The sequence below is a fragment of the Neovison vison genome, chromosome 4 (genome assembly GCF_020171115.1).
Source record: "Neovison vison isolate M4711 chromosome 4, ASM_NN_V1, whole genome shotgun sequence".
NCBI classification, from domain to species: domain Eukaryota; kingdom Metazoa; phylum Chordata; class Mammalia; order Carnivora; family Mustelidae; genus Neogale; species Neogale vison.
The window spans coordinates 178,828,269-178,842,532 of NC_058094.1; the positions used below are offsets into that span (position 1 = coordinate 178,828,269).

General features: G+C 43.2%; 1 long non-coding RNA gene and 1 other non-coding gene across 3 annotated transcripts; both read left to right on the forward strand.

The window, feature by feature from the left end:
- The first annotated feature begins 4,401 nt into the window (after nt 1–4,401).
- Nucleotides 4,402–7,635, forward strand: LOC122904065. 2 transcript variants are annotated; one of them, XR_006384139.1, is made up of 3 exons: nt 4,402–4,418; nt 6,210–6,243; nt 6,856–7,239. It is a non-coding gene; the product is annotated as an uncharacterized LOC122904065 (long non-coding RNA). The 2 variants fall into 2 exon arrangements; XR_006384140.1 differs by lacking the exon at nt 4,402–4,418 and adding an exon at nt 7,487–7,635 and having other exon boundaries at nt 4,441–6,243; nt 6,856–6,908.
- On the forward strand, nt 6,300–6,370 carry LOC122905799. Its single transcript, XR_006384472.1, has one exon. It is a non-coding gene; the product is annotated as a small nucleolar RNA SNORD93 (small nucleolar RNA).
- Nucleotides 7,636–14,264: the final 6,629 nt, after the last annotated feature.

Genomic DNA, 14,264 nt, shown 5'->3' on the forward strand with positions numbered 1-14,264 from the left:
GACTCTAAGTGCTGAGATGGAAGCAAAACATCAGTTAGAAGGCTGTTAAAATAATCAGGAGAGAGATGATGGTGCTTGGACTTGTGTAGTTGAGAAGTGGGCAGATCTGGGATTTATAAAGGGAGAGATGATGGGATCTGCTATCGATCAACAAAGGTGCAAGAGAAGAGAGGAGTTTGGAACACCTCCAAGATTTTTGCCATAGGCACTGGAAGAATAAAATTGCTATGTACTCAAGTAGATTAATGGTGAGAAACTCAATTTTGAGGGGTAAGATATCAAGAGTTGAGTTTCAGGTAAGTTAATTTCAAGACACCTTTTAGAAACCCAAGTGCGGGGCATCTGGATGGCTCAGTTGGCTGAGCACCTGACTCCTGATTTTGGATCAGGTCATGGTCTCAGGACTGCAAGACTGAGTGTCATGTCAGGCTCCTGATCCTGTCTGGATGCCCTACAATTTATTTATCCATTCATCTGTTGAAAGACATCTCAGTTGCTTCCAGGCCTTGGCAATTAGGAATAAAGTTATTCATATTAAAGTTTTTGTGGACATAAGTTTTCAACTCCTTTCAAGGATCATGATTGTATCATGTGGTAAGAGTATGTTTAGTTTTGTAAGGAGCTGCTAAACTGTCTTTCAAAATGGCTATGCTGTTTTGCATTCCGACCAGTAGCGAAGGAGAATTCCTGATGTTCTACATCCTCACCAACATTGGGTATTATCACCATCTGAAATTTAGCCATTCCAGTAGATATATAATGGCTTCTCCTTGTATTAATTTGCAATTCCCTAATGACATATGCCACATGCCAACCCCTAATTTTTGCTGTATCCTATTCAATGGAAGAAATTCACTAGGTCCAGTCCACACTGAAGAGGAAGGTACTATACGAGGTCATGGATAGCAGGAGATGTGGCCACTGGGGACCATCTCAGGGGCTGACCACCATAATTAAACTAAGAAATGAGGGGAGGAGAGGAATTAAAGACAAATACAGACACTTTGGAGGAGTTTTATTATTAAAGAGAAGCAAAGAACTGAGAAGTTATTTGTAGAAGTATGTGGAGTCAATGTTTTCCTTTTCTTTGTTTTGCAACAAACCAGATCATTCTTACCAATAAAGGTGACACTTTGGGGGCGCCTGGGTGGCTCAGTGGGTTAAGCCACTGCCTTCGGCTCAGGTCATGATCTCAGGATCCTGGGATCGACTCCCGCATCGGGCTCTCTGCTCGGCGGGGAGCCTGCTTCCTCCTCTCTCTCTCTCTGCCTGCCTCTCTGCCTGCTTATGATCTCTCTCTGTCAAATAAATAAATAAAATTAAAAAAAAAAAGGTGACACTTTGGATATATTGCTATATAACCAAATAAAATTCTATTTTATATCTTTATTCATATACTTCCTAGAAGTATGGTGAAAATTGCTACAGTTTGTAAATAAGAACCCTGAAAGGAAATTTTTTTCTTTTCAAGATTTTATTTATTTATTTGAGAGACAGAGAGTATGAGAGAGAGAAAGAGAGAGAGCATCAGAAGGGGGAGGGTCAGAGGGAAAAGCAGACTCCTGCTGAGCAGGGAGCCAGATGCAGGGACTCTATCCTCGGACTCCAGGATCATGACCAACTGCGACATGCAGGCACCTGGGAATTTTTTTTTTTTTTTTTAAGATTTTATGTATGGGATGCCTGGGTGGCTCAATCGGTTAAGCATCTACCTTTGGCTTGGGCCATGATCTTAGGGTCCTGGGATTGAGTCCTGCATTGGGCTCTTTGCTCAGCAGGGAGTCTGTTTCTCCCGCTGCCTGCCACTCTCCCTGCTTGCTCTTGCTCTCTCTCTCTCTCTCTCTCTTTCTCGCTGGCTCTGATAAAGATTTTATTTATTTGTCAGAGCAAATGAGAGGTGTCCCGAAAGAGGATTTTTTAAAATCATCTGTTTTGTACCCACATGGGGATCAGAAAGAAGCACATCCACACCCCAGTGCTCCCAGGACACATACAGGTTCACCTTCTAATTGCCAAAATCAGCCACACAAGTTTATTTAGGCAGATGAAACCAATAGACTTCAGCATGGGCAGACATTCTCTCTTGGCTTGAAAACAAGTTACAGCTGCTTGGAAAAGGCAGGCTGCTGGGCAGAGACCTGCAAGTGCCAAATGGCCCAATGACCAATTAAATTGTTACGGAACTGGAGTGATCATTTAAATCATGACAAATGTCTGCAGTTCCTTTAGCTTCTGACTCTCCACTACAACAACACAATAAAATATGCACTCAACACAGAGACAAAGTAAATGAATGGGCCAATTAATTCATGAAAGCAAATGCCCTAGATCTGTGTCTGATGTCAGTTCATTGAGAACAAATGAGTCTTAGGATCTCCTGGGTATAGGGACTGGGCAACAGCAGGGTTTGGAGGAAGGTGATAAACAAAGTTCTTTCTTTCCCTTCCACATCCAAAACCAACACAGAGGTAAAACACAAAATGGAAATTGAAGTGTTCCCTTTACTACTGGTAACACTGTATCCTCGGTGTTCAGTCTGTTCTAGTCCCATCCCAGTCTAGACCATGAGTCGCCATAGCCTTACACTGATCCTGTGCAGTGAGGGAAGCAAGAGAACAGGAATCCTTAGTTTATAGCCTTCCAGTGGATTTGCTCTTCTTTGAGGAAGATGAGCCATTGGCTGATCATCTACATCATCCACCATGATGTACTTGGGGGCCAAAAATTTTAAATGAGTAAAATGCAGAATCATGTTTTTGCAGTTAATGAGAAATACTATTTCATTTAGTTAGGACTATGGGGAAACCACAGAGATAAAGGTAATGACACTTACAATGTACCCAACTGCGTACTGAACCAAGAAAACCCTCAATGGCTTCCATGTGGTCCCTTCTTCCCTCCCATCCCCCTCTCATCAGAGAAGATAATCTTAGCCTCTTCTATTGAGAAGAGGGGGCAGGTGGAGAATGGACGGTCACAAGCCTACCTTGGATTGCATACTCTCAAAATTCATGTTAGCATTAGATTTTATTGAAATTCTTTCCTCTTCTAGAAGGCCATGGGGAAATGGTGGGCAGAGGCATTATCTAGCAGAAGTTCCTTCACAGAGAAACGTGGCGGGGGGGGCAGGGTAAAGTTCCCCACTAGCAGCGGCAAAACTAGCCAGAGAAATGACCAACACCTGCTGAGGCCCCAGGATGCCTTCTTTGCAGGTGTGTGAGAGGTAGACCAAGAAAGGAAATCCAGCAGGTTTTTTCAAGTCCTTACCATGCCCCAAGGCCTCAGCCAGGTACTGCAGGGATAAATTCACACTCAAGGTGACCCAGGAAAGTTACAGCCTGGGATAAGTCCCCATCACTGCCACCATTATGAGCCTCTGAGACTTTGATAGCATGAATACTCAACTACGTTGGGGGGTAAATGGTGAGTATCTTTTTCTGCAGTCATTTTATCCTTACCAAACATATTTCAGGCACTATATTGAGTTCTGGGAGCCAGCAGAGAAGGAAACAGAGTCCTCATGGAGCTTATATTCCACCACCATGACAACTCTGCTTTTGGGGAACACCCTAAGGTTGGTTCTACTCCACCAGAGAAAATTCTAGCTGATCTATAAATTACCTTCTACTCTAGAATTCCACTTTAATACTCTCCACCTCTGATTTTTACCTCTCCGCTACTTGATGTGCCGTGAGCTTCCTGCTGGTGATTCTAGATTCACTGCAGGTACCCCTCCTCTAAGGAGCCTTCCCTGACCCTTTAGCTGGCTGGGCTCAGTGGTTCCTGCTGTGCCCTTGGCACACTGTGTGGTCTTCCATCGCCCAGGAGAACGGCACTTTCCATTCCTTGAGGGCAGGTGCAGTTTCTCATACCACTTTATTCCCCCAGCACCAATCACATTGCCTGGGACAGTCGGCACTCAGAAAATACTTATCACGCTAAACACTCCCTCCAACCAAAATAATCTCAAGTGTCCCAGTTTCTAGGAAGCTCCAAATCTCAAAATTCCAAAAGCAGGTTAAGGACAAGGCTGGAGAGAGCGGCTCCTGGGCAGCCGTGCTTCTGTGGCTTGCAGACCACCCTGAGGGAAGGCATGGAATACTTTGGTGGTGGGAGGGGTGGTGTATGTACCTAACATTATCTGATGCCAGGAATTTCATCTAAAATACCCCGAGGTAGATGCCACCACACCGAGAGGTGTTCCGGCAGGTGTGCCCCAGAGTCTGCAGGCTCCTAGCCCCGGGCGCCGGCAGGGGGAGTGCGAGAGCTACCGGGCGCCCCCAGCGGGGCGGGTACAGGGCCGGGAGGGGCGCTCGGGTAACTTTTTGGTTGGTTGCCGCAGGGTGCCCCATCGCCCAGACTGCTTTTAAACTTGGTCTCTCCGACGCCCTCTCTTTTCCGCCGCGGCGCGCGACTCGGTAAGTACCGTAAGACCGGCTCGACGCCGAAACAGACCACGTGGGGGTCTCTGGTGGCACTTACTAGACGCTTCCCTCCTTGTCCCCGTGCTCGCCCCGTCCGGGTGTCCGTGACCCCGGTTCGGCCTCAGCTAGGCGCCCCTTGGGAAAGACCCCCCGCCCCCGATCCCGGGGAAGGAACCCCCGGGGGGGGCACCACCTCTTAGGTGGGCACGTCCTCGGGGATCCGGGGACCCTAGTCCCCGGGAAGCGCCCTCGTGGCGCCTAAATACACCCCCCCCCCAGTCCCCGCACGTCTCGTGTTTGTGGCCCCGACGCTCAAGGGCTCCAGGCCACAGAAGCTTCAACCTCCTATTTCAACGAAAAGAGAACTATCGGAGAACGCAGCTGGGGGCCGGGGGCCGCCGAGCCTGCTGGGTATCCGCGTTGCCGCTGCACTCGGGACTCCAGTCTGCCGGCTCTTGGCAATGACCCCTGACACTGCCAGTTTGGAGAGTGAGCGAGATGGTGGATCTGAGCGCTTGAGGTTTCCGTGCAGAGCAGCGTGGTTACAGTGCCAGCCACAAACCGAGGGGACGGCAGCCGCTCACTACAGACGCCTTTGCCTTGCCACTTTGCAGGGTAGTTGGGCTTTTCCAAAGGTCTGGGATGAGTCTTGCCAAAGCTGGTAACTGCTGTGAGCCCTCTTCAAGGAGCCTACAGTGTTCTCCCCCAAAGTCATGGTTTTCTGTCCTGGGGGAAAAAAATCTGAACCATTGGGGTTCTGATCTGTGTCCACTAAGACATTGGCACACCTTGCTGTAGAAAGGGTTAGTCTCCGAATTTTGTAGAGATCTAAATTTAGAGTTGAATGAAGAACTCCTTGTAGATATCCTAGGTATCACTTAGGAATCTCCCCTTGAAATATGAGGCTTGTGAGGTTCACATGTTTGTCCTAGAGTTATGAAAGGCTTTAGCACTTATTAGAAAATAATTCAATTTTACTGATTAGGAAACCCAGTGGGACATCCATTTTATCATGCTTTTAGAGGAGGGTGGGTAGTTTTGCAAGCTGTGCTGTAGGGACCCTTTTGCTGCCATATATACGAGTCCAAAGCACATGGCCAGGGTTCCCTGCCCTGCATCCCCCCATCTGGTGACTAGCACTGCCACACCAGCAAATACAGTGGTCAGGCTTTGTTTTACAATTGCTTTATATGTTGGGGCTTCCTCTTGAGCCAACATTTCAACATTTCCATCTGAGACAGAAACATGGGCCCAGAGAGCCAGGCAGCATGACAAGGAAGCAGCAGCTTGAGCCAGTGTCTATTTAAGGATTGTGGAAACTGAACAGGAGCTGGAAACTTCTCAACTTGCTAGCTCTCTGCCTCTGGGTAAACAAGTTCCAGGCTTCCTTTGGTTTTTAAATCTGTTTGGAGTTTGTTTCAATGTCTCCTATACAAACTGTTGCCAGTAGTATTTACTTTTTTTCTAAAATTGCTACTATTCCAGGCTAATATAACAAAGAGATCAAGCTGTCACTGCCATGAATTCTGTGGAATCCCAGATGATAGGAACTTAATTCACTGTTCATTTTACTCCTGGCTGAATGTTACCACGGAGGTTCCCAAGTGTGAGGAAATTTTGGAGGATGTCACCTTTTTACAGAAATTCTATTCAAAAGGAAGCTTTTTCTTCATCAAATGTAGCTAGTAGATAACTACAATTAAAGACACTCTACAAAACAAAAAGCCCCAACCCATAAAAAGGGACATGATATTCCTAATGTTGTTGTTCTCACTTTTCTCCCAGGCTCAGTCCAGTTCAAGATGTTGACAAACTTCAGGTATGGACCAAATGGAGAGAATTTGGCTTGAGTTATTAAGTGCTGAATGGAATTCTTGGCCAAGGATGAGAACCCTAATCTGATTAGATATGCTTCTCTGATGGGTTAAAGGATTTACCTGAGGCCAACAAAATAGGACTTGGTTACGGTTACATGATCACATCCCTTCTCCCTGCTGAAAGTATGTTTTAATTAGAAAGGGAGAAAGCCTCTAGTATATAGGCAATACTTTATTATGCCAAGAAAGGTTATTTTTTAAGTGGATTTTTAAGTATTTGGAAGGCAGCTATGCTCACCACTATACCACCAACGCATGGATTTTTAAGTATTTGACATTTAATCTTTGAAAGTATCTTTTCCAGTGGTGGCCATTTTGCATTAGAGTCTTCCAGAAGGTTGAGGTAGATTGTTAGCTTTAGTAAAATAGGGTTTGAGTTAAGCATGCACTTTTATATCAGAACATTGCTGACTGGACAACATATAGTATGTTGGGGAGTTCTATTTACTTACTTGAAAATTTTTCTAAGCATGATCTAGAAACCACTGGTTATTTCTTACTAGCACATTTAGTACTTGCTGCTCTAACTACCTGCTGTGATACTTCTTTTACAGGGCTGCTGCCTGAAGGAAGCTTTTCACGTAGATAATGTGTATTTGCACATGGGGTAATTTATATATATATATATGTTTTTCCTACCTTTGTCCCTTTCATGGTAGCAGCAGAGGTGAATTTTGAGCAGGTGCCAAATAGCTTTAAGAACATCTACCTGTCCCATAGAGAATTTCATAGAATATAGTTCCATGTCTACCAGCCAACTATCCCCAGCCTAAAGCTTGACACCACTATCTTGACAAGTTTGTCAGTTGTGCTTTATAATTTGCAAAGCTTATTTTTAAATCTCATTCTTTTGACAGTCCTGAAGATACATTTCAAAGTACCCTCTAAAAACTTGGTTTCAGGGGTGCCTGGGTGGTTCAGGCGCCCCTAAAACCAAGTGGTTCAGTGTGTTAAAGCCTCTGCCTTTGGCTCAGGTCACTATCTCAAGGTCCGGGATTGAGCCCCTCATTGGGCTCTCTGCTCAGCAGGGAGCCTCTTTTTTCCTCTCTCTCTGCCTGCCTCTCTGCCTACTTGTGATCTCTATCAAATAAATAAATAAAATCTTTTAAAAAAACTTGGTTTTATATGCTTATAAATTTTTCCATAATAGATCATTTTAATGATTACACTTGATTCCTTTGACAGGAGACATGGATTCTTAAGGATCAGTGAGGGTCTGATTGCAAAGGAGCATGAGGGAGTTCTGAGGAAATGTTTAATATCTTGTTCATGGTGGTGATTACATTTGTCAAATTTCAGGGTGAGTTTTGCTAAATGTAAATTACACATCAATAAATGTGACTTTTTAAAAACTTCTCTGGCATCTAAATGACCTTCCCAATGAAATCTATGGCAAAGCAGTTTGGATCAGTGTTGAATGATTTCCTGAGGGGTTAAAAGGCAAAACATCAAAATCATTTTGGGGATAGTCACGTAAGTAACTCGTGCACACAATAGATACCCAAGTAAAATGGAATCAAAAGGTTTATGTTGGCTTACTCATCGAGGATATAAAATTCCTCTATGGATATTTCAAGCAACAACACATACCCTGGTCTTGACAGCTGAATTTTAAGTCAGCTGCCAGGCACTTTGCCCTCAGTCTCGACAGTCCATTCTAGTGGCCACATGGTGGCAGAACACAGGAGTGTGGAATTTCTGTTACCTTTCTTTGCCCTGTGACTGGGTTCGCACTGCTTTGGGTTTCTCGTAGCTTTGTTTTCCACATCACCAGTTTCCATGTCCCAAGAAAATTTAAAATGGCTTCAACTGACGCCAGCCTGGGAGTTCGAGCAATGAGGTGAGGTTTTAGCTGCTGAGTAACTGGGCTTGGGTAGATTTCAAAGCTTGATGCATCAGCCACATGGTTTCCTCCTGAAAAAAATCAGCCTGAACTCAGGATATTCAAGGATGCTTTTACAAGGAAGCATGGACCAAGTTTGATTGTGAGTCATTGTTCTCTACTGTAGGTAATAAGTAGGTCTATTTTTTTTTTTTTTTTTTTTTAGTAAGTAGGTCCAACCACAGAGCCTGTTGAACCCTGCCCTGTGACCATGTGTTCTGATGGCTGCATGATGCCATCTTGCCGCAGGCGCAAGCAACCCCCTTCAGATACCTCTGTGCTTCCGGGTAGGATATGTACCCTGGTCCATCTCCCCCAATCCCCTTATACTGTTGCCGGATACCTTGGTTAAATTAAATCCAGCAAACGCCAAAAATGGGATTAGGAGTTGGAGCCTGCCCCACAGTCCCGCAGTGTAAGCTTGCCCTCCTGGACATAGCTCATGCCCACATGCTGAGCAGAGCTAAGGGGAGACTGGGATGATGCCAATAGGACTATTCCACTACTTATCATTTTGTGCCCAGGTACCCTGAGAAGTGAAGCAGATCTGGAGTTGAATGAAATGTTTCCAAAGAGGGTTTATTAATTCTAAGTGAGGAGGTTGGGCTTAAAGAGAATCTTTATGACTATAAAAGAAAATGTGATTGCAATGTGACTTTATGCTAATGGTTATGATTTCATTGAAAATGTAAAATCTTAAAAACTCCAGTCACTATCTTCCCCAGATGTGACTTGCCCATGGTTATGCTCTTGCTCATGTTGGTTCAGGTAGATTGAGTCACATAATTAGAGGTCAAGAATGGGCATATCCCATTTTTGACAGAGGTACTCTACAGTATTCTTAAGACCTGACTACAAGTAGTTTATGGTTCTTAAAAAGCAAGCGAAACTCTGTAGTTCAAGTGACTATTCCAAACTAAAATAAGTATTTTTTTAAAGATTTTATTTATTTATTTTTAATAGAGACCGCAAGAGAGGGAACATAAGCAGGGGGAGTGGGAGCGGGAGAAGCCCAAGCTGAAGACAGACACTTAACAACTGAGCCACTGACAATTAATGGCTGAGCCAGCCCTTAAAATAAGTATTTTTGAGGTTTGTAAAACCTTAAAATTTCATAATTTGGTAAATATTCACTCTGTTTGTTTCTCTTGTGTGTTAAGTCTGTGATAGACAACTCCTGCCTGTACAGCACTTGTGTGGTGTGACTTACACATATCACTATGTAAGATGAAGCCAGGGACAGAATATGCCCCCATCAACTTCTGTTAGAAGGAGTAACTTCACTTAGTATCTGAGTCAGTACATGAAAGATCCAGTTGTTAGGACAAACTCTGAAGAGACTATTTTTACACACACACACACACACACACACACACACTCACTACTACATTCCCAGAATGATTTAGGGCTTCTAACAAACAGTAAACAATACAATAATTACAAGAGGGGATAAAAGCTCAGCAAGAGGAGAGCAGGATTATAAAACCAAGCCATTAGACCTCGTGCATTAGGCTCTTGCCAATTTGGCTCTGAGCCTCCTGGGAGCTGACAAAAAGAGCCTGTTGGTAAATTTGTCATTAGGCCCTTGAATATGAATTTAAAATGGAAAAGGAGGAGGAAGTGGGATAATTTGCATTCTGAGCACCCTGGAACCTAAGTGGAAAGAAGTTTTTTTCCCCCCTTCATGATCTCAAGCACCTTGAAGGAAGAAGTAGTACAGAAAAGGTGTCCATATGACTAAACAAGATCTAAAGATCATGGAAACTGATGGACTTGACACAGAATAGTGAGGTTGGTCTTCCAGTGACCCCAGCTCATTATCAAGGCAAAGGGATAACACCTCTTGAGAAAAAAGCCATGTTGAGATTGTGTAAACAAATACCAGATATGTGTCTGAAAGGCTTATTTTCATTTTGCACTCAAAGTTTGTCTTTCCGAAATTTACCACATATTCATGAACCGAAGAGTTCTGATTCCATTATGTTATATTATCACAATCTGGGACTATGCAACCATGAGTAGAAGGCCCCCAAGTGGAGCTTATCTACACTGCAAGGGGCCAATTTCTTATACTCTCCACCACTGCCATCCGCATTTTCAGAGGGACAGCTCCACATCAATCTGTTGCAGAGATAAAGAGATAAAATCCAGTCAAATCAGTTTGATCTATGTCATAATGATTTGTTCCTAGGAGAGAGCCTGATACCATTGATTTTCCCTTGGACAAATACCCTAGCACGTTACCTCCATGTAGAATAGAGTGTTGGGGCCGATTCCATGTTAAAACCTATTAAACCCTTAGGGCCTGCCTGGGCCTGCTTAACCAGAGTGACTCCATGTTGCCTAGATAGCCATTTTGTTGCCATGTTGCCTAGATTGCCATTTTGTTGTTTAATAAATGCCTCAGCAGTTACTGATACCGGTTCAGGGTAACCGTTGCTAAAACACATGCCTAAAACAAGGCCATTTTGTTGTTTAATAAACGCCTCAGCAGTTACTAGTATCGGTTCCAGGTAACTGTTACTAAAACACACAGGTAGAAGACATCCAATCAGTCAAAGCCACATATATAGATGTCTGCGATTGTGCCCTATAAAAACTAGTCTGTAAGACCAAGGGACATCACTCTCTTCGGAGGGGGCCCTGGCCAGTCAGTCTGACTTCTAATGCTTGGCATAGAATAAAGCTTTGCGGAACTTTGTCTCAGTCTCGTTCCTTTGATAACAGACCCAACATAGAGCACACTGTATCATTTACAGACCTTCTCCAGTAGAGAAATATGTGCAACTTTGGGAATCATCATAGGGTCAAACTGCACTCTTTTTTTTTTTATTGAAGATTTTATTTATTTATTTGACAGAGAGAAATCACAAGTAGATGGAGAGGCAGGCAGAGAGAGAGAGAAGGAAGCAGGCTCCCTGCTGAGCAGAGAGCCCAATGCGGGACTCGATCCCAGGACCCTGAGATCATGACCTGAGCTGAAGGCAGCGGCTTAACCCACTGAGCCACCCAGGCGCCCCAAACTGCACTCTTAAACACAGTAGGCACTGACCACAAGTCATTGGAGCACTTGAAACCTGGCTACTCCAAACCAACATGCACTGTGGTGTAAAAAATACCCACTTTGAAAGAATTAATATAAACAAAGAATGGAAATATCTCAATTTTATACTGACCATATATTAGATAATATTTTGGATACTGGGTTAAGAGAAATATGAAAATTATATAAATGAAATTTGCATCATATTTCTGTTGGGCAGTACTAATCTAAAACAAGAATCAAAGTATTCATGGAAACTGGCAGGTAGTGGTTCCAATCCATAGAGTGTTGCCATCCTACTATAGGACCTGAAGGAGAAGCAAGAGTAAAATTAGATTAGCACTCACAATACAGCATTCCCAGGTAAACAGCTCTTCTTTTCAGGATGCTTAGGAGACATGACATAAATTCTACCCTCAAGCAGCTAGCACTTCTGGGGATTGTAAATAAAAGGCTTCAGGGGGTACCTGGGTGGCTCAGTCATTGGGCATCTGCCTCCAGCTCGGGTCATGATCCCAGGGTCCTTGGATCCAGCCCCACATCAGGCTCCCTGCTCAGCGGGAAGCTTACTTCTCCCTCTCTCACTCTCCCTGCTTGTGTTCCCTCTCTTGCTGTGTATCTCTGTGTCAAGTAAATAAATAAAATCTTTCTTTAAAAATAAATAAATACAAATAAAATAAGAGGCTTCAGGATGTATTTATTAAACACTCTTTTGTTTTAAGACTATGTGCAAGTACTTGTATGTTCATTAGAAGAATCAGGGACCAAAGGACTTGGTATTGCTACATCTCATCAAAATACAGCCTCCTTAGTGAAGAATCCATATGAAAAACAGTTCTGGTTTCCTGACCTATTTAGTTTGGGGGGTATGTGTGTGTGTCTGTAGTAATCTGTCTTTCACACTCAATGGGAGGTAAAGACTGGGGAGGTGGCACCATAAGTATTACCAGAACTTAAATAAAAAAAACAATTTTTAAAAACTACCTTATGTTAAGCAAAATGTTCCACAACATTCTTCCTTTCCCTCATTTCACTTAGGTCTAAAAAGCAGGTCCGTGTAAAATCCCCTTTTGTAGTTTCCTTACTACTAATAATGACTTTTTATCATTTTGTCTTTTTAAAAAATTATTTATTTAAATTCAATTTGGTTAACATATAGTGAGTGTATTATTAGTTCCAGGGGTAGAGTTTAGTGATTCACCAGTTGCATACAACACCCCGTACCCATTACATCAAGTGCCCTCCTTAGTGTCCATCACTCAGTTACCCCATATCCTCTCCAGCAACCCTATTTGTTCCTTATAGTTGAATCTTTTATTATTTGCCTCCCTCCTTGCTTTTATCTTATTTTTCTTTCCCTTCCCCTATGTTCATCTGTTTCTTAAATTCCACATATGAGTGAAATCGTATGGTATATGTCATTCTCTGACTGACTTATTTTGCTTAACATAATGCCATCTAGTTCCAGCCACATGGTTGCAAATAGCAAGATTTCATTCTTTTTGATGGCTGAGTAATACTCCCATATTCCCTGAATTGTTAATTTTAGCCATTCTGACAGGTGTGAGGTGGTATCTCATTGTGGTTTTCATTTGTATTTTCCTGATGCCAAGAGATGTTGAGCATTTTTTCATCTGTCCGTTGGCCATCTGGATCTTCTTTGGAGAAATGTCTGTTCATATCTTCTCCCCATTTCTTGACTGGATTTTTTGTTTTGTTTTTTGGGTGCTGAGTTTGATAATTTCTTTAAAGATCTTGGATACTAGCCCTTTATCTGATAAGATATTTGCAAGTATCTTCTCCCATTCTGTTGGTTGCCTTAGTTTTGTTGACTGTTTCCTTTGTCATGCAAAGGCTCTTTATCTTCGTGAAGCCACAGTAGATCATTTTTGCTTTTGTTTCTCTTGCCTTTGGAGACTGTCTAGCAAGAAACTGCTGAGGCTGAGGTCACAGAGGTTGCTGCCTATGTTCTCCTCTAGGATTTTGAAGGATTCCTGTCTCACATTTAGGGCTTTCATCCATTTTGAGTTTATTTTTGTGTAGGGTGTAAGAAAGTGGTTCAGTATCATTGTTCTGCATGTGGCTGTCCAATTTCCCCAACACCATTTCTTGAAGAGACTTTTTCCATTGGACATTCTTTCCTGCTTTGTCGAAGATTAGCTGACCATAGAGTTGAGGTTTATCATTTTGTCTTTGAACAGTAAGTGGTGGATTTTTCCCTTAGTTTTTACATTTCTCTTAAACAGTGATTCTTTAGAGGGTATGGGGTATTGGAGGCCATTTTGCTATCCTTGAGGGACCTTTGTATTCCCTGAACACATTGGATTCTCACAGTTGGGTGGGTGAGGGGTGTTAATGGCCTTTTGAGAGCAGAGGTCAGGGATGCTGCAAAATACCCCCAATCCAAAGGCACAGGACACCCCCACTCCAAAGGCTTATCTAACCCCAAATGCTAGTAGTGCGGAGGGTTAGAAACTCTGTCTTAGAAAATGCTGTTCCCAACAATGCCCACCTGTGAAGGTGGTACGGAGTATGACCAGGCCAGTCCCAAACCGTGACTTAACCACACACAGGCTTTGAGGCCTGCAGAGGCTTATTCACTAGCTTTGTTGTTTTCTCTGCCATGCGAACTTATTTATCACAGCACTTACAAAATAGTAGTTCATTATTATCTTAAGCACAGAGCTGTATGTATATGGATTTTCTTCTAGGCCTCTCAAAATTCTAGTTTTAACATTGATTATAAGTGGCCAGAAACTCAAAATTTGCTCATCACAAACTTGTGGCTTGCTTTTTCTTTTTTCTCTCGTTCTTCTTTTTTAAAGATTCATTTATTTTAGAGAGAGAAAGAGTATGTGTGCGGGGAGCGGTATGGCAGGGGCAGATAGAGAAAGTCTTAAGCAGACTCTCTGCTGAGCCCAGAGCCTGACACAGGGCTCAAACATACAACCCATGAGACCATGGCCTGAACCGAATCCAAGAGTAAGATGTCCAACAAACTTCACTACCCAGGTGCCCTAGATTTGTGGTTTTCTTAA